Below are 18,237 nucleotides of genomic sequence, written 5' to 3' on the forward strand. Positions count from 1 at the left end.
GACTATTACTCTGGTATTCAACTTTTTTGGCATTCCATAAATTAAATAGCATTTGTGAGGGGGCCCAGAATCTTAACCACCATATATATACCACTTCTCTGACAAAAGCTGAGGTTAGTTGGGGACCACCTGCACTTTAAGAACTGAGAGGATCATTGGAAATGTTTATTTGACAAGAGAATTGGCTAAGAGAAATAAATCACTGTGCTTTCTTCAAGTTTCCTAATTTCCCCTTCTTCTCAAATTTGGCTATATCGTTCTTTTCAGAATTCAAGATCATGTCCTGTCATTTAATTTCTGATTCTAGCACAATCCTGTTAATCTCTTTTCCAAGTGTGGTGGTTATTTAGTTTTAGAAGACTGAAAGCATCAGTGAATCAGGGAATGATTAATGGCACATGAGGACAAAGTCAATTAGATGATGCAGCTGTGAAGTTGCTTGAGGATTTCTGATATAAGAAACTGAAAAACTTGATTTAAAGCTGTATTAAATCTGATTTGCAAACGATAATATATTTTAGAATCAAAAGGCATTAAAGAGCTCCAATAAAGTCATCCATTCATCCAGTCATCTAGATTCTTGTTACGTGAAGTGTGGTCCTCTAGAGATAAGAGGGCTTGAACTGGGATTAAGCAATATAATCCAAAAGGGGCACATCTGAGGGATATTTTGGAGATAGTTTCAGTACATCTTGGTGATTAATAGATGTGGTATGTTGAGTGAGTGGATATTCCACGTGTTTCCAGTTAAGTTAAAATATAGTACTGAAGCTTTGTTGTGTAGGCCAGTTTTCTCTAGCTTTAATGTGAATACAAATCACTTGGAGATCTTGTTAAACTGCAGATTCTCATTTAGCCGGTGGGTGTTGGGGGTGACATTCTGCTTTTCTAACAAGCTCCCATGTGATCGTTGTGGAACTTGGAATTTAGTACGAGATGCAGATAACAATATTACACCAAAAAATGTATGGTTACCAACAGGCAGGTGCTGTGAAGGAAAGGGTTCTTCTTAAAGATCCTTGGAAATATTGTTTTTTATCAAAACATGTCTCTGAGTTCCCAAAACAGCGCTCCATAAAGACATTTGCTTTACCACCAGCTGTAAGTGGGAAGTTTGCTTATACTGTGTTAGGGGAAAATGATTGACCTGTGTGGTATAAGTGTTCTAACTTTCTCATAGACATGGTTTAGATACAAAAAACCCAGCAACCATAGTACTGCTTGAGGGAGGAATTAGTTAGCTTGGTTTGGGTTTCCTGGGAGATAGATTCTGAGCCAGAGATGAGCAGGTAAGAAGTTTATCAGGGAGAGCCCTTGGGATCAATGTGTGAGTGTATTTGTGTGTGTGGGCGGGGAGGGGAGGTAAGGGGGAAGGAAGCAGGATTGGGCAGAGAGAGGATTTGCACTGTGATGATATACACAGGCTTCAACCCAACGCATAGGGAGATCTGGAGCTGGGACGGCCTTCAGAATTGTCCCACAATGGGGCTTTTGTACCGTCCCATCACTGCCTGGATGCAATCTGCTACAGGGAATGTGTGACCTTGAGAAATTCTCTTGGAGGGCAAGGGCCAAAAGACAGAGACTCAGCTGAGAGCCATCAGCACCAATACTTATAGCAGCTGGGGAGGTGAGACGGCGCATACAGCCTTTGCTACATCAGCTGATTGAAATGAAGGGATTAAGAAGTTATAAATGGGAAAGGCAAGTTGGCTGCGCAGTGGAGTCCTCAAGCCACGGGTATGGTAAGTCCGTAGATCTCTGCGGGAATGGGGAGGCGATGACCGGTAACTTGTTTGTTAAACTGAGTTCTGAGTTGAAGTAGGTTAGGATTTTTGAGATGTGGTTCATCAGAGTTCATCCAGTGGGTTTGTGGACACCAGCTGTCTTGTAAATTATTTTGAAAGCCAGGAACACATAGAGCAGGGGTCCCCAGCCCCCAGGCCGCACAGCAGGAGGAGAGTGGCTGGTGAGTGAGCGAAGCTTCATCTGCTCCCCGTCGGTCCCCATCGCTCCCCCCTCCCCCGTGGAGACATTGTCTTCCACGAAACTGGTCCCTGGTGCCGAAAAGGTTGGGGACCGCTGACATAGAGGATCAGGGCTTTGAATTCTATGGGGAAAGAGGTCGTGCATCTGGGCAGATTTTCTCAGCACCCAGTTTCAGGTTCAGCTTGTATTTCTCGCCAGCAAAGGGGCACCTAAAGGATTGGGTAACACCCTTCTGATGACTGTGTGCCTGGTTAGGAGGGTGGGAATTTGGAAGCTTTGTACAGCCACTGTCTTTTCAGCAAAATAAGGATACAACTGGTTTATGGTTGTAACCAGAGAATGGGCAAGTTCCCTCCAGTTTTCTCATCCGACGTTGTGATTCATGTTCATTTATTCAGCGGCTGTTCCCGGAGTGGCTAGTATGGGCCAAGCACTGCATTAGGACATAGGCTGGGCTCCTTTCTTGTTGGAATGACAGTGGAGCGGGCTAGTGGATTAAACAGATATTAATCACACGTGTAAAATTTGATTAGCTCAATGAAGGGGAAAAAAACCACTATTACGGATTCCGCGCGGGCGTTGCTGGCTGGGGAGCTGCGCAGTCACTGGCCAGGGACGGGATCCGCGGCTGAAAGGCCGCCTCGGCGCCTCCTGGGGATGCGCTGGGTGCTCCGCGGAGGCGGCGTCGGCGGCTGCAGGGGACGAGCTAGCGCCTGAAGCCCGTGGAGCCCGAACGGCGCGCACAGGTAGAGCGGAGTCGGGAGCTGGGGCCCCAGGGCCGCGCGCTCACCTGGGCGACGCTGTGGGACCCGGGCTCCAACAGCGAGCGCAGCGCCTACCCGCCCCAGCAAACAAACAAAAGCAAGACATTGTCAGGGGGTAAGTCAAGAGGGGGTTTATTTAGATTTGGAAACGGGTAGAGACTGAGAGTGTGGTAGTAAGTTGAGAGGTCTCAAGGATGTATTGGAGCTGGTGAAGATTATAATGAGAATGTGGGCCAGGAGACCAAGGACCTGGCTTCTCTTCCCAGTTTGGCCACGTATCAAGGTACCTTCACACGAAGGACTTAACTTCTTTGAGACTTGATTGCTTCATCTGTAAAATGGTGCTGTTATGAGACTCAAAGGAATTGTAAAATGCTGTTTTTTTGACGAGTTTAGTGAGTTGTAAAATGCTATTCAGCTACCTTGTCTTAGCTTGTGGCTAAGCTTGTGGCTTGTGGCTAAGCTTGTGTCTTAGCTTGTGGCTAAGCTTGTAGCTTGTGGCTAAGCTTGTGTCTTAGCTTGTGGCTTTCAACTTTTTCTTTTTTTTTTTTTACCGCTACCTAGAGTAAGAAATACTTCCATATTGTGATCTACCACTACTACTTTTTCTTCTTCCTTCTCTCTCTCTCTCAACTGAAAAAATGTTTCAGGAAATAATACTTATCCTCATGTGTTATGTACTCTGATATTTCATTCTTTTCCCCCAAAAGTGCTAGTCGTAATCCATTAAATTGATGCCATTGCCTACTAATGATTGCAATTTATAATTTGAACAGTATTGATCTAGATAAGACTGTAGTACCTCAGATCCTCTGAAACCATATTAAGGTGTCAGATAACTTTTTTTTTTCTGGTGTGTGTGTGAGGTCTGTTTAATTTTTTTTTTCTGGTGTGTGTGTGAGGTCTGTTGTACGAGGAAATTATTTCTTTTTGGAGACTGATCATTAATGTTCTTTAAAAGTCATCTGATGCTTATGGCAATCAGGCTGTCTCCCAGCGTTGGTAAAGCTGTGACCCATTAGAGGGGCTCTGTGTACCCTGAGGTTCTCAGTGTTAAGTCAACAAAGAACTATGGCCAAGGACCCTGTATCAGTTAACCATTACCGCAGTAATACCGCACACCAAACAACCCCCAAACCCCCAAAGCATACCATGCCGAGCGTTCACGCATGCACCCGGGATGAGGTAGCTCTGCAGGTCTTGTCTGGGCTCACTCAGTCTCTTGGAGTCGACTGGCTGTTGGCAGATCCAGGCTGACAGCAGCTGGAGCAGCTGGGATGTCTCAGCTCTGCTCCACGAGTCTTTCATCCTCTAGTAGGCTAGTCCTGGCACGTTCTCGTGCAAGAGGAAGCTTTGCAAGCTTCTGCTGGGAACACATTAGGCAATATCACATTGACCAAACCATGCTACGTGGCTGAGCCGGAGTTAAGGATGGGGCAGAATGTGTCTCAGTGGGAGAGCACTGCAAAGTTACATTGAAGCAAGATGTGGAATTAGGCTGTGAGAAACTGTCATTGGCTCCGATTCTTTATTCCTCGCTGTCTCACACAGGATCTCCTTGACTCAGAAGTGGCCCTTTGCACAAGTAGGTCTCAAATCTGAGTCCTTGAGGCTATTTGCCTGAAAGACACCATGCTGTCCTCATATGCTGGTTCAGTTGTCTTCCTTTTACCTAAACTTCCTTGTAAAGCCCCCTTCTCTTCAGTGTAGGTCATCTTAGGAAAGTAGATGTTTGAGGAGCGCCTGCCCTGCCAACATTGGAGATATGCCTCCACCTGCCTGAATCCTAGTTGTGGGCATTATTTAGATTAAGCCACAACCCACACCATAGTTCTTACTCCTGTTTTCTCCAGTTTTTCCGAAGAATATATACCATTGTAGTATGGTATTTTTGAGTTGATTCATGAAGCTGGATATCTAAATGAGAGATAGTTTAATGAGTAAAGTTAGTAACAGTCTATGTCAAAATGTTGTATTTTGTCTCAAAATTTCCCCTAAGACTTAGCTCTGAACTTCTAGCTGTCTATTAGCAATCCCTTCTCTCAAGCTCCCGCAAGCGCCTGTCTAAACCACTTCTGTGTTTCCTGTTTCAACAAACTGCGTCACTATCCACCCTCTTCCACAGGGTGAAGAGTCATCGTTAACCCTTCATTGACAGCCACTATCTATCAGCTCTTTTTCTCTTGTGAATAATGGCTGGCATCATCATTCAGCCAGACACTGGAATTGTTCTTCATTCGTTTACTTGGCCAGGTTCTGTGCTAAGAACTGGGGATGTGAGAGTGACTAAGACATGATACCTTCTTTTTGAAGCTTAGTATCTAGTCAAGAAGGAGAATTGTCAACACATAACTCACAATGTGGAGCTATGAATAAAGCATCCTTTCTTCCTACGTCTAATTGCTCATCAGTCTCGCTCATTCTGCCTCAGAAATGTACCTCAAACCTACCTCTTCATTCCTGTGGTCATTTTCCCTTGAATGGCTCAGAGCTTTCTGTTCTTCTCAGGGCTGGGGCAGTAGCCCTGGTCTCCCTGCCTTCACTGTTTTCCCAATCTGTTCTCTCTTCCCTCAGCCACTTGATATCATTGGCTAAAACATGGACTCAAGATGCCATTCCTTGGCTTGAAAACCATGAGAGGGTTTGGTTGTTGTACAGTAAGTGGAACATAGAATTATCATATAACCCGGCAATTCTGCCCCTTGGTATATACCCAAAATGATTGATAACAGGTGTTCAAACAAAAACTGGTACACTAATGTTCATGCAGCACTGTTCACAATAGTCCAAAGTGGAAACAACCAAAATGTCCATGAACTGATGAATGGATAAACAATGCATATCCATGCAGTGGAATATTGTTTAGCCAGAAAAGGGAATTGAGTACTGATATAGGCTGTAACATGGACGGACCTTACACATTGTGCTAAGTGAAAGAAGCTGGCCACAAAAGGCTACATACTGTATGATTCCATTTATATGAAATATCCAGAAAAGACAAATCTATAGAGACAGAAAGCAGGTTAGTGGTTGCCAGGGATTAGGGGAGGGGGAGAATGAGGAGAGATTGCTTAATGTGTGTGGAGTTTCCTTTTGGAGTGATGAAAACGTTCAGAAACTGGTATGGTTGTACAACATTATGAATAGACTAAATGTCTATAATGGTAACCCTTACGTGTGTTTTTACCACAATAACATAAATGTAAAACAAATTACCAGGGTTCCCTGACCAGCGATGGTTCGAGTTCAGATTTCACAGCATGTAGTTCATAGACCCTCATGGTCTAGCGCAGCCTGGCTTACTAGCTTTGGTCCTCCCAAGCATCCTATGAACCAGCCCTACCTGGTGTGACATCTTCCTGCCTTTGCTTATGCTGGACTCTCACCTGGAGTGCCCTGTTCTTACTTTTCTGCTTGATGAAATTTAAGATATGGCTTAAATGCCATTCTTCTATGAGGGCTTACCCATGTTCCACTGATCCTTCCTCCGTGTTCCCATAGCACCTTATTCAGATCATTAACCACAGTGAGTCATAGTCAAGTGTGTATCTTCACCCTGCCAGGTGGTGAGCGCCATGCAGGCAGGAAAAATGTCTGATTTGAATTTGAATCCCTACGGCCTTGCACAGGATGCGATACTTACTAGTTCATGAGTATTTATTGCATTGAATTTGGTTAAGGCTTGATTCCTGTCTTGGTTCTGCCCCTAAACTACAGCTGTAGCTCTAATCCTTAAGTTAAAACTCTCTGTAACAATCACTATACTTTGATTGCAATCATCCTTGATTATCTTCCTCTAATTACCATTAATTGACTTAACCATATCAAATTTCTTCCTAGTTTACTAGCACCTGCTCAACTAAACTGTGTGTTTTTTTGGTAATTCGAGCACTCGCTTTGCTTTCACCTGCCCTCAAATTTCCTGATATTGCAGCTAATAGTCTTACCTCCCTTTCCTATGCAGATAAGTTCTTTGAAAACTTAACATTTCACCATTTTCTGTTTTCTAGGAAAATTGTGACAGAGGACAAGTGTTTTGCTATTTCATTAGAGGATCATTTTGTCTTAGAATAGCATAGTTAGCAAAGAGGGTCGGAGCGATACAGCATCAGGAGAAATCTGGTAGTTTTCCCCCACTTAATTGCAAGTCAGGGCTTCTTCACATGTTATTATTTTCTCAAGTGTTGGATATCCTTTCTTTATTAAATAAACTGCAGCAACAAAGTTAAAGTTACATCTAAGTGAATGGGGATATTTTACGTTATCCTTCTGTACTGCTAGCACTTTTCCCCAGTTTTATTGAGATGATTGACATACAATGTATTGGTTTAAGGCTTACAGCATAATGATTTGATACATATATAGCAAAATGATTACCACAATAAGTTTAGTTAACATCCATCAACTTACAAAGTTACAATTTTTTTCTTGTGATGAATTTTTAAGATTTATTGTCTTACAACTTTCAAATATACAGTACAGTTCAGAACAGTAGTCCCTCCCCTAATCCACGGGGGCTGTTTCAGCACCCTCAGAGGATGCCTGAAAGCACAGATAGTACTGAACCCTACATATACTATGATTTTTCCTGTGTATATATTTACCTATGATGAAGTTTAATAATTAGGCACAGTTAGAAGAACAATAAATAATAGAGTAATTATAACAGTATACTATAATAGTCATTATATGATCGCTGTCTCAAAATATACTCACCCTTCTTGTGACGATGTGAGATGATTAAATGCCTATGTGATGAGATGAAGTGAGGTGAATGATGTAGGCATTGTGGCCTGGCATCAGGCTACTACTGACCTTCTGATGGTAGTCAGGAGAATCACCTGCTTCAGGTGATCCTGGCTCATTGAGCTATGATGATATGGATGGTTGGATGGCAGGAGCAGATGATGTTGATGGTTGGGGATCCTGGGGAGGACAGAGTGGGACAGCGTGAGACTTCGTCACGCTACTCAGAATGGCTTGCAACTTAATACTTATGAATGGTTTATTTCTGGAATTTTTCACTTTATATTTTTGGACCGAGGTTGACCACGAGTAACTGAAACGATGGAAAGAGAAACCATGGAAAAGAGGGGACTGCTGTATTAACTATAGTCACCATGCTGTCCATTACATCCGAGAATTTATTTCTTGTAATAGGAAGTATGTACCTTTTGACCATCTTGATCCATTTCCCCCACCCTGTACCTCTGACAACTGCCAATCTTTTGTTTCTATAAGTTCACTTGAAAAGACTTCTACATGTAAGTGAGATCGTACAGTACTTGTCTTTCTGATTGATTTACCTCACTTAATTATGCCTTCAAGGTCCATCCATGTTGCTGCAAGTGGCAGGATTTCCTTCTTTCTCGTGACTAAATATTTCATTTTATATGCATACTACATCTTTATCCATTCATCTGTTGATGGACCCTTACTCTGTTTCATATCTTGACTATTGTGAATAATGCTACAAGGAACATGGGAGTGCAGATATCTTTTGGAATGAGTCTTTTTGTTTTCTTTGGATAAATACCCAGAAGTAGAATAGCTGCATCATATGGTAGTTCTATTTTTAATTTTTTTGAGGAATCTCCATACTGTTTTTCCATAGTGGCTGTACCAACTTACATTCTGATCAGCAGGGCACAAAGTTTCCCTTTTCTCCACGTACTTGCCAATACTTGTTATCTCTTGCCTTTTTGATGATACCTGACACCTGTTAGAATAGCTATCTCACTGTGGTTTTGATTTGCATTTCCCTGATTAGTAATGTTGAACACCTTCGCATGTACCTGTTGGCCATTTGTATGTTGTCTCTGGGAAACTGTCTATTCAGTTCCTCTGCCCATTTTTTTAATCAGATTTTTTTTCTATTGATTTGTATGAGTTCTTTATATATTTTAGATATTAATCCCTTATCAGATATATCATTTGCAAATATTTTCTCCCATTCAGTTGGTGGCCTTTGTATTTTGTTGATGCTTTCCTTTGCTGTGCGGTAACCTTATAGTTCAATGTAGTCTCAGTTGTCTTTTTGCTTTTGGTGTCAGATCCAAAAAAATCATTTCCAAGACCAATGACAAAGAGCCCCTCTATGCTCAAGAAGTTTTATGGTTTGTACTGCTAGCCTTGAATTTTAACATAGTATAGGTTGCTACAGAAAATGTTTTTGAGTTATTTTCCTCATTTAATTTTAGAAGGGCCAATATTTCAATATTTTGTGTCCTAAAATACCACTTTGGAGCCTTCCTACATAAAAAGTAGACTAGTAAAGATTCAGGATGAAACTAAAGGTGTCACTTTAATTTGTGTACATATCATTTTATAATGTGATTTCATGATGGAACAAGCATTGACCAGGAAGCCCAAGTTAACAAGAGACAGGAGAACAAGAAATTAGGTGATGACTCTTCTCACTCCACCCCAATATTTAAGCTTTAAAAAAAAATCTGCCTCATATCTTGAGGGAAAATTTGCTATACAGATTGAGTTGTACTAATTAAATACTTTCATCGTTTGGCTGAAACAGAAGAGGAGCCAGAAAAATCTGAGTTTTCAATATTGTCTCATCACTTATTTTCTATGTAACTTATTTTAAAATAAAGCAGGGATAAGAGTACCTACATCGTGTGTTTTTGTAAGGATTCGAAGAGTCAATCAATTTAAAGCCCTTAGAATAGGGCTGCATGTAATCACTGCTATTTTCATGATCATAAATCTAGTTACGTATGTACCTAATTCATCCAGGGGGTAATGGGCACCTCCGTGCCTGCAGAGTGCAAAGTGGTGTGGATGTAAAAATGATGGCCTCTTTGGAGCTTCCAGCAGAGACAATAATTTCACCCATGGTTATAATTCACTAGAATACAGTCATCTCTCATCACTTTCTTCCCTCACACCCCTCATTGGGTCTATGTCTGCTCTTTATAATAATGGATCCTGTCCCTTCGGCCTCTTCAGGGTCTTTTTCAGCTTCTTTCCAATTAGTGTGTACATTCCCTCAAGTCCTACATCCTATAAACAAAGACAAAACCCAGTTCTCGATCTGTAACAAAAATGAGCAAACCCAAAATACTAACAAAACAAGTAAAACCCAACTCTTTAACTCTAGGGTGCCCTCTAGCCACCGCTCTCCACCCCTCTCTTCACAGCCGACTCCAAAGAGAAGCCTGCATTCGTTCTCTTCCCTTTTCACCCCTTTCTTCCCTTAACTGCATCTGACACCTTCACCCACTCCTGCATGGGCTATATTAAGTCATCAGTGACCTCCTAATCGCCAAACCCTGTGGGTATTTTCCCATCCTAACCTCGCCCTGTCTCAGTGGGGTATTTCAGCTCTTGGGAGATCTCCGTGTAGCCCGTCAAGCCCTGGGTTCTATTCCACTTCTGTTCCACTCCTTCACTAGACCCTCTCTCTATGTCCTTTAAATATCAATGTAACCATAGAGTCTGCCCGTTTCTCCTATTCCATCTGCGCTTGCTGGTTTGTAGCCACTACCTCATTTCACCTGTGATCTGTATTCTGTATTGTAGGCTCAAATCTCTTGCCTGACCTTTTCTGACTTCTTTCTAGACATATCCATATAGATGTCCCACAGGTACCCCAATTCAGGTAAACCAAAACCCTCTTTTTTTTTTACCCCAAATTCTTTTTCTTCTGTATTTTCTGTCTTGATGAATGTACCCAGTTGTCCAAGCCAGAAACCTAGAATAAGCCTAGACTTTGCTGTCCTTCTCCCCACATCCTGGTAGTAAGCCGTGTTGAATCTATCCTTATTCCCACTCTCCCTGCCTTGGTTCAAACCTTGTCACTTTTTTTATAAATTTATTTTTTGTCTGTGTTGGGTCTTCGTTGCTGTGCGTGGGCTTTCTCTAGTTGCGGTGAGCAGGGGCTACTCTTCGTTGCAGTGCGTGGGCTTCTCATTGCGGTGTCTTGTCTTTGTTGCAGAGCATGGGCTCTAGGTGCGTGGGCTTCAGTAGCTGTGGCATGCAGGCTCAGAAGTTGTGGCTCGTGGGCTCCAGAGTGCAGGCTCAGTAGTTGTGGCGCACGGGGCTTAGTTGCTCTGCTGCATGTGGGATCTTCCCGGACCAGGGCTCAAACCTGTGTCCCCTGCATTGGCAGGTGGATTCTTAACCACTGAGCCACCAGGGAAGTCCCAAACCTTGTCACTTTTGTCTGGACCAATATGTTGTCACTAGTCTTCCCAGGAGTATCTCCAAACCATTTTCTTGATACTATTGATGTTATGATTCTTTTTTGCCCTATTACACTTCTTGCCCAACTACTTTGATCAATGTGTATCTATTCTCCACTCCCTCAAGTACTACAGCTTTTACTATAAAGGAAAATAATAAATTCAACACTCAAAACTCCCTTTAAAAAGGAAAGGCCAGAAAGTATCGTGAGGATTACATCATGCCTGGAAATGTCCTAAACGAGACACTCTGGGTCAGCGATTGGCAGTTGAGGGCCTTGCAGTGAGCCTTTCCTCCTTCAGCGTTGAGTTCATCTGCTCTGAAATGCTCTGACCCAGAAGTTCACTCTTCACGGAAAGACTCTGACCCCAGATTCACCTGCTCTCGGTCCTGGCTCATTCAGGAATAGAATAGGGCTGACATTGAACTGTACTTGGATATGAGTTGTTAGCACAGATGGTGGCCTCCGTGTGTGATGCTTGTCATGTGACCGGTGTCTGAGAGCAGATGGGTGCCTTCCTTCTGCACCAGCTGACACCTGAATCCTCCTCAAAGGCATAAAGTACAAGTGGAGTAAGGCGATCTGGAGCCGGCAAGGCAAGGAGTCACATGACAGCGTTCTTTCCTCTAGGGCAGGAGCTTCTGGGTGTGTGTCCTAAGGCCAGATCTGCAATTTTGTTTCCCATAGGAGACATGTTACGCTCCCAAGTTTTGATTTAATAATGACAGCTGCCACTTATATCCCTGTGAGTAGCTCACAAGGTGCTTTGCTACGCATTATCTCACTTGATGTTCACACTGAACATCACACTGAACATGCTGGTTTCCTAGGACTGCTGCACAAACTTAGTGGGATAAACAACAGAAATTTATTCTACCTCAATTCTGGAGGCCAGAAGTTTGAAATCAAGATGGCAGCAGGACTGTGTTCCCTCTGAAAGCTCAAAGGAGCAATCTTCCCCTTCCTCTTCCAGCTTTTGGTAGCCCCTGGAATTTTTTGGTTTGTGACAGCATGTCTCTGCCTCTGTCTTTATATGGTCCTGTGTGTGTGTTCCTCCCATCTGTCTCTTGTAAGGACACTGTCACTGGATTCAGGGCCCATCCTAAACCAAGATGATCTCATCTTGAGATCCTTACCTTAATTACATCTGCAAAGAACCTTATTCCAAATAAGTTCAGATTCTGAGGTTCTGTGTGGGGATGTATTTTAGAGGGCAGTCTTCAACCCACTGTGGATAGGTATTAGTATACTCATTTGAGGATGTAGAAACTTAGGGTAAGTGTTTTGCTCAGACACATCGGAGCATGGACTCAAACTTGAGTCTTTGGACACCAGATCTCACACCTTCCCACTGGGTCATGTTAGCCCCCAGTCTCTCAATATGTGGGTATCTTTGTGCAGCAGGAGCATTGCTTTCCTTCCGTGTGTTAAGCACCACTGCAGTCTTGTGAGCTGCGTGTATCCTTGTCAAATCAAGAACAGACCAAATTGGAGCTTTCCTACTGTGGCTGAGACTAGAATGGGGGAAGAGTGAGTTAATGATGGATTCCTGGCTCAGTCATTTCTCTCTGCTTTATCCTTCTCTTTCCTATGTCTTCAGGACCATCAGCGAAGTGTAGCTGCTAGAGTTGTGTGGTCAGTGTGGCTGAGCTGACTGGGCAAGGACTTGAGACCCCCTCCGACATGCTGTGTCCCTCCTTCCTTGGGTGACAGGCACCTATACTCCACACCTAAAGCTTGAAAGGAAATGCAAATGTAAACAACGTTTTCAGTTTCTCTGTACACTGCTGAGGAAGGTCAGATGAAGGTCAAATACAGGTCAAGGTTGTGGGGTGGAACACCCCAGCATCCTACTGCTGTCCAGGACCTCTCCATTGGGCCTGTCCCTCTGGGATGGCTCTCTTGCTCCAAAGCTTTTCCTTTTTTTGCTTCCTGTATAAAGACTTTCTGGTCCCATGTGCCATTTTTCTGAAGGATTTTTTTCTTGTTTATTTAAACCTTTTATTATGAAATATTTCAGACGTGAAAAAGCATAACAATATGATGAAAGCACATACCTATCACTTACCTGTGAAGACATCAAATATTACTGATACGTTTGAAGCCCTCATGTACCCTTCCTGTCCCTACAGAGGTAACTGCTGTTCTGAATTGGGAGTTTACAATTCTCATGCATTTCCTTACATTATGACTTCATTGCCTCTATCCCTACATGACACAAAATCTTGATCCCAAGGGAATACAGAGCTTCTTTAGGCTTTGAAGGCCATTTGGGGTGACATTTAGGGGAAAGATATGGGGGCTAACATTTATTGAGCACCTACTACGGACTGGTTCTGTGTCAGGTGGTTTCCATGCACTCTCACTGACACCAGCCATCTGCATTTGGGCTCAGTATCCTTGTTTTACAGAGATAAGTAACTGCCCCAAGACCTAAAAGCTAATAGCCGTTTGCACCATGTTTCTCCTCAAATTGCAGTTCGTCTCTTAAAGCAGAGTGGTGAGGAGGGTGCTGGTCTGGAACACTCGGTATGAACTGGCTGTGTGACTCTGAATGAGCCCCCTGACCTCCCCATATCTCTAAAGTGAGAAGCATTGAGTCAATCCCTAAGAACTCTGTTTTTAAAATTCTAAACTCTCGTAAAGACATAGATATAAATGCTTTCACCCTGTGGAGTTTTACCAAAGGCCCTTTCCCCTCCAAACTCCCCCTAAGACATTTAGCTGGACACTTTCCTGTCACTTTGAAGTCCTTTCTGTGGTACCCACATGAGCCTGCAAAGCAGTATATGTCACCTTGGGCCAACCCCTGAGAGGTGAGAAATGTGAAATACTCCAGCTGCCCTTCCCGTCTTTCCTCTCCCTGTATACCTCTGGGCTTGTTGAATGGTCGAGTCAAGGTGGACCAAACTCATCAAGGTTGAGCATGGTCTCTCCTTGGTGAAGAGAAACTTCAGGTAAGTTTAAAGTAGGCACACTCCTGATTCTCTTCCTATGCTTCTCTGCTTTCTCTCTTCTTTCCCTCTGCAAGTTCTTTACAAGAAAGATCACTAGGGCCTTTCTTGATGCCTTTTGGCCACTTAAAGCCAAGCCCACCTTTGCCATATGCTGCATCCCCTCTTCTTTTCCAACCCCTACCTGTATTCTCTCCTCACTCCACTCAAAACTCCATTTTTCCAGCACAGGGGTCCTCAGTGGTGTAGGAAGCAAGGCATTTGTCCAGAGGGCATGCATGACTTTGGCCCCAGGCCCATGTCTTGTCCTTGGGCTGATTCCTGCAGGTCCTTGGCATCAGGGTCCCCAAGGCCACCTCCAGATTCATTGATTCACTGGGAGAATTCACAGGACTCAGCATATAGTCGTGATCACAGCTAAGATATATTTTGATGAAAGGATACAAAGCAATATCAGCAAATGGAAAAGAGATGTGGGGCAAAGTCCAGAGGAAACCAAGCGCAAGCTTCCAAGGGGTTGGAAGCTTGCGCTTGGGTTGGGTTTTCTCCCAACTCCTGTGTGGAGTTGCACAGGATGTACGTAACTCCTCCAGCACCAAATGGTGACGACGTGCGTGAAGTGTTGTTTACCAGGGAAGCTCATTAAAGACTTGGTGCCTAGGGGGTTTTTTTGGTCACGTGGGTACCCTTTTCCTGGCATGTACCAAAATCCCAGACTCCCACAAGGAAAGCAGGTGTTCAGCGTAACCCACATTGCTTGTACAAACCGAGGCACAGTGAGCCATTGTGTCAGAAAGGAGGAAACCCTCCTGAGGTCCAAGTTTTCAGATGCCAACCAAGGACCAATAAGCCTTTCTAAGGAAAGCAACCTCAGGCCTGCAACGTTAACTCTTCTCTGCACAATCCGAGTCTTCCTTCTCCAGTTCCTAAATTTTCAGTCGCTGACAGTTTCTCTTCCCCGTCTCTAAAGTGGACCCTCTTTCTCAGCAGCCTGGGCTTCCTTTCCCAGGGCTCAAGGTGGAAGGAGAAATATTCCCCCCGTCCCTCCAGTGTCCTTGTTCCCCCTTCACTAAGCACATAGAGGCTTTATCATTAATCACTAGGGGAAAAGGGGGATAACAAAAGCAGTAGAAATCTTATAAAGTTCCTTAATCATGAGCGTATCCACTTGCCTTTTCTTACTACCCAGAAGTCATAAGCTGCCGGAGGCTGCCCAGATGATTCTAGATGCTGGGATGTTGAGAGCCCAATAACTAACCCACCAGATTTCAGGACTGGTTGAGAGGTGGGTGCTTGGCATGTAGAGATGAACATTTCACCTCTTTTCCTGATAGAATGGTTTGGAGAATGTGGCCTAAGTTGGGTAATGCTCCCCTTTACACTTTCTATCCAGGGCTTGGGACAGCCCAACTCAGGCAAAATTCAAGCTACTAGGGCAACCACTGCCTTGTGCTGGTTCAGGTGGAGAGGGAAGAAAGGGGCCCAGAATCTCTAGTGCTTTTGACTTTCAGCCAGATTACCTTTTCCCAACTGAAAAACATGGCTCCCTTGGAAAGGAATAGAATATCAGAAATGTCAGTTATCTTAGAAAGTCCTCTACGTGGAAACCTAGAGACTTGAGGTTGGGGAGGATAAGTGTTCACCTTCAACACTAGGTGAGACCGTGGTCAGGAAAGTCCAGCTCTGCTGGTGGAGTGCCCAGACCCTTCTAGAACTTACTCCTTATTTCTCTCCGGATGAGGTCTTAGACCAAAAAGTGGTTCTGGTATTGACTGTCCTGAACACCCACTCTGTGCCGTGGCTGCTGCAGTTTCCATGAGGGCAGAGAGTTCTCACTCTGTTCACTGCTGAGTCCCCAGCATGAAAACCTAGAACATGATAGGTGCCCAATGGATACTTGTCAGATGAATCCATTATTCCGTTTAGTCTTCAGAACGGCCTTCTGAAGTAGTATGTTAGGTAAATTCCTCATCTTTAAGACAAGAACAGTGTCTCAGTGAGATTAAATAACTTGCCTAAGGCATATACCATAGTAAGTGGTGAGCAGGGATTTGAACCAGCTTCACCTGGGTACAAAAAAGGAGTTCTAAACCATGCCTGCTTGGTTTGCCTGGAGTATTTTGTTTTTTTAAAAAATTTATTTATTTATTTTTGGCTGCGTTGGGTCTTTGTCGCTGCGCATGGGCTTTCTCTAGTTGCGGCAAGCGGGGGCTACTCTTCGTTGCGGTGCGCAGGTTTCTCATTGCGGTGGCTTCTCTTGTTGCGGAGCACGGGCTCTAGGTGCGTGGGCTTCAGTAGCTGTGGCTCGCGGGCTCTAGAGCACAGGCTCAGTAGTTGTGGCGCATGGGCTTTGTTGCTCCGCGGCATGTGGGATCTTCCTGGACCAGGGCACGAACCTGTGTCCCCTGCATTGGCAGGCAGATTCTTAACCACTGCGCCACCAGGGAAGTCCTGCCTGGAGTATTTTGGGTGCAGCGTGCTACAGTGGGGGGAGTTTGTCTTCTGTGACTTTTGTTCAGTATAAACATGGGAGCCTAGTTTTGCTGGAGTCCACGTGGCCACAAGAGTCTGCCTCACTGACTAGAAACCCACAGGCCTGCTGGCACTGTCCCTGCACCAGCTTCGGACAGACTATTCTCTTCTTAGTTTAAAGAGCTTTGTTCCACACTGAGCTTCCTGGTTCTGCTCTGTGGGACATCCCTGCTTCCCAACCCCTTCGCAGAACCTAATCAGTCATGGAGCCGTGCTCAAGTTGCTACCTCCACTGAGGCTCTTTCTGACTTACTAGACTTAGAGTTTTACAGTCTTAAAGCAGTTTAGCCGTAACAGAAATAAAATGGGCATATCTCCACCAAGAAGAAAGCTTGAACAAACAGGACTAATTCACACTAAGGAATGAGTGCCCCCGAGGATATTTATTACCCAAGCCAAGCGATCCTCTTCCATATCCGGCTCCCCAGCCACGTCCACGCTGTGTCTCTGCTCCAGCCAGTCAGCTGTCCACAAATGCTCGACCTTCAAATGGGCAGCTCTTACTGAAGAGCTGCTGTGCTCAGTCGTCTATTCTCAGTGCGTGTAAGTCCAGGCACTTTATTTTAGTCATGGGGGGCTTTTGTGAACTGGCCTTGAATTTTACCATGGCTTATAACCCCACTTCTTCCATACATCTATCAATCCACCCCACGTTCACTGAGTACATACCAGGCTTTGTGCTATTTCCTGGCAATATACAACTAAATACATGCTCCTTAGTCACATGGGGAACTTGTTATGAGTTCTAAACAAAGGCCTAGTAACTGCTTTTTCCCTAAATTGAGGACTCCCTGTTGGGCATCTCAAGGAGAAGCAGCAAGGATTGGGGTCCTACTTGGTTATCAGAGGCCTCTAGGGAAATCTGATACTCAGCTGCAGGCTGCTTTTAAACTGTGGAAAACCTCCTGACACCCGTGGACGGCTGGGTAATTACTAGATGATCATTTTTGTTCATAGGCTTCTTTGGGGCATCATTCAATCAAATGTGTGTTCTAGAAGGAATAGTACTGATTATGTATAAAGTGGAAACTAATACTATTGGTCACACTCTTATTGAGGGTGACAAGAGGAATCCAGTAACCATTGCTGATGACAGGTGAGTTAAGGGTACTGCTTGCTTGATGTTACTGTCATTATAGCTGTTAAAACACTTTCTCCTTGCAAACCCCATCTGAGAGGGACATCGATTAAAGTAAAAGTGTCACATGGCTTTATTTACTTAAATGTGCTGAGAAAATGAAATTCTCCCAACACCTTGAGTTTTCTTACAGCTGAGGAATGAAACACTTTGTCCTGGGGGAATAGCAAATCAAGCCTTTTGTGGAGAAGGGCATGTTAGAAAGTCTGGACTTTGAGTTGCGCTCTGAGTTTAAGTCCCAGCTCCACAACTGATTTGCCAGACGACCTTAGAAAAATCAGAGTAGTGCCTGTCTGATGATGACGCATTGAAGAGTAGATTAAGCTGCCTTTGGGTACTGCTGTTACCGAATCAGGTCTGGCTGCTCGCCGCTCAAAAATCAATACTGAAGAGAGACAAATGCTGGTAGAAAGGAAAGTTGCTTTTAATCAGAATGCCGGCAATCTGGGGAGATGAGGGACTCAGTGTCCCCCCAAAACCATCTCTGAAGATTCTGCTTGGCCATGAAAGTTGTTAAAGGGAAAAAGGGAAGTAATCTCAGTTAAGCATTGAGATAGGGGGTCAGAGTCGTCGCCATCCCCCACTGTGCGCAGGCTTGTCGACTTGTGATTTTCCTTCAGATGCTATCGTATTCACACTGTTTGGGAGATTAATGAAGGT

The 18,237-nt window shown here is 44.1% G+C and overlaps 1 protein-coding gene across 1 annotated transcript in view; it reads left to right on the forward strand.

The window, feature by feature from the left end:
* The window catches only part of ANO4 (anoctamin 4), a gene marked incomplete at both ends in the record, with an annotated part of 446,527 nt that overhangs the window by 30,963 nt on the left and 397,327 nt on the right, over positions 1-18,237 (forward strand). The window lies entirely within an intron of this gene.

This window comes from Grampus griseus, assembly GCF_964374135.1.
Source record: "Grampus griseus genome assembly, chromosome: 11".
Classification (NCBI taxonomy): domain Eukaryota; kingdom Metazoa; phylum Chordata; class Mammalia; order Artiodactyla; family Delphinidae; genus Grampus; species Grampus griseus.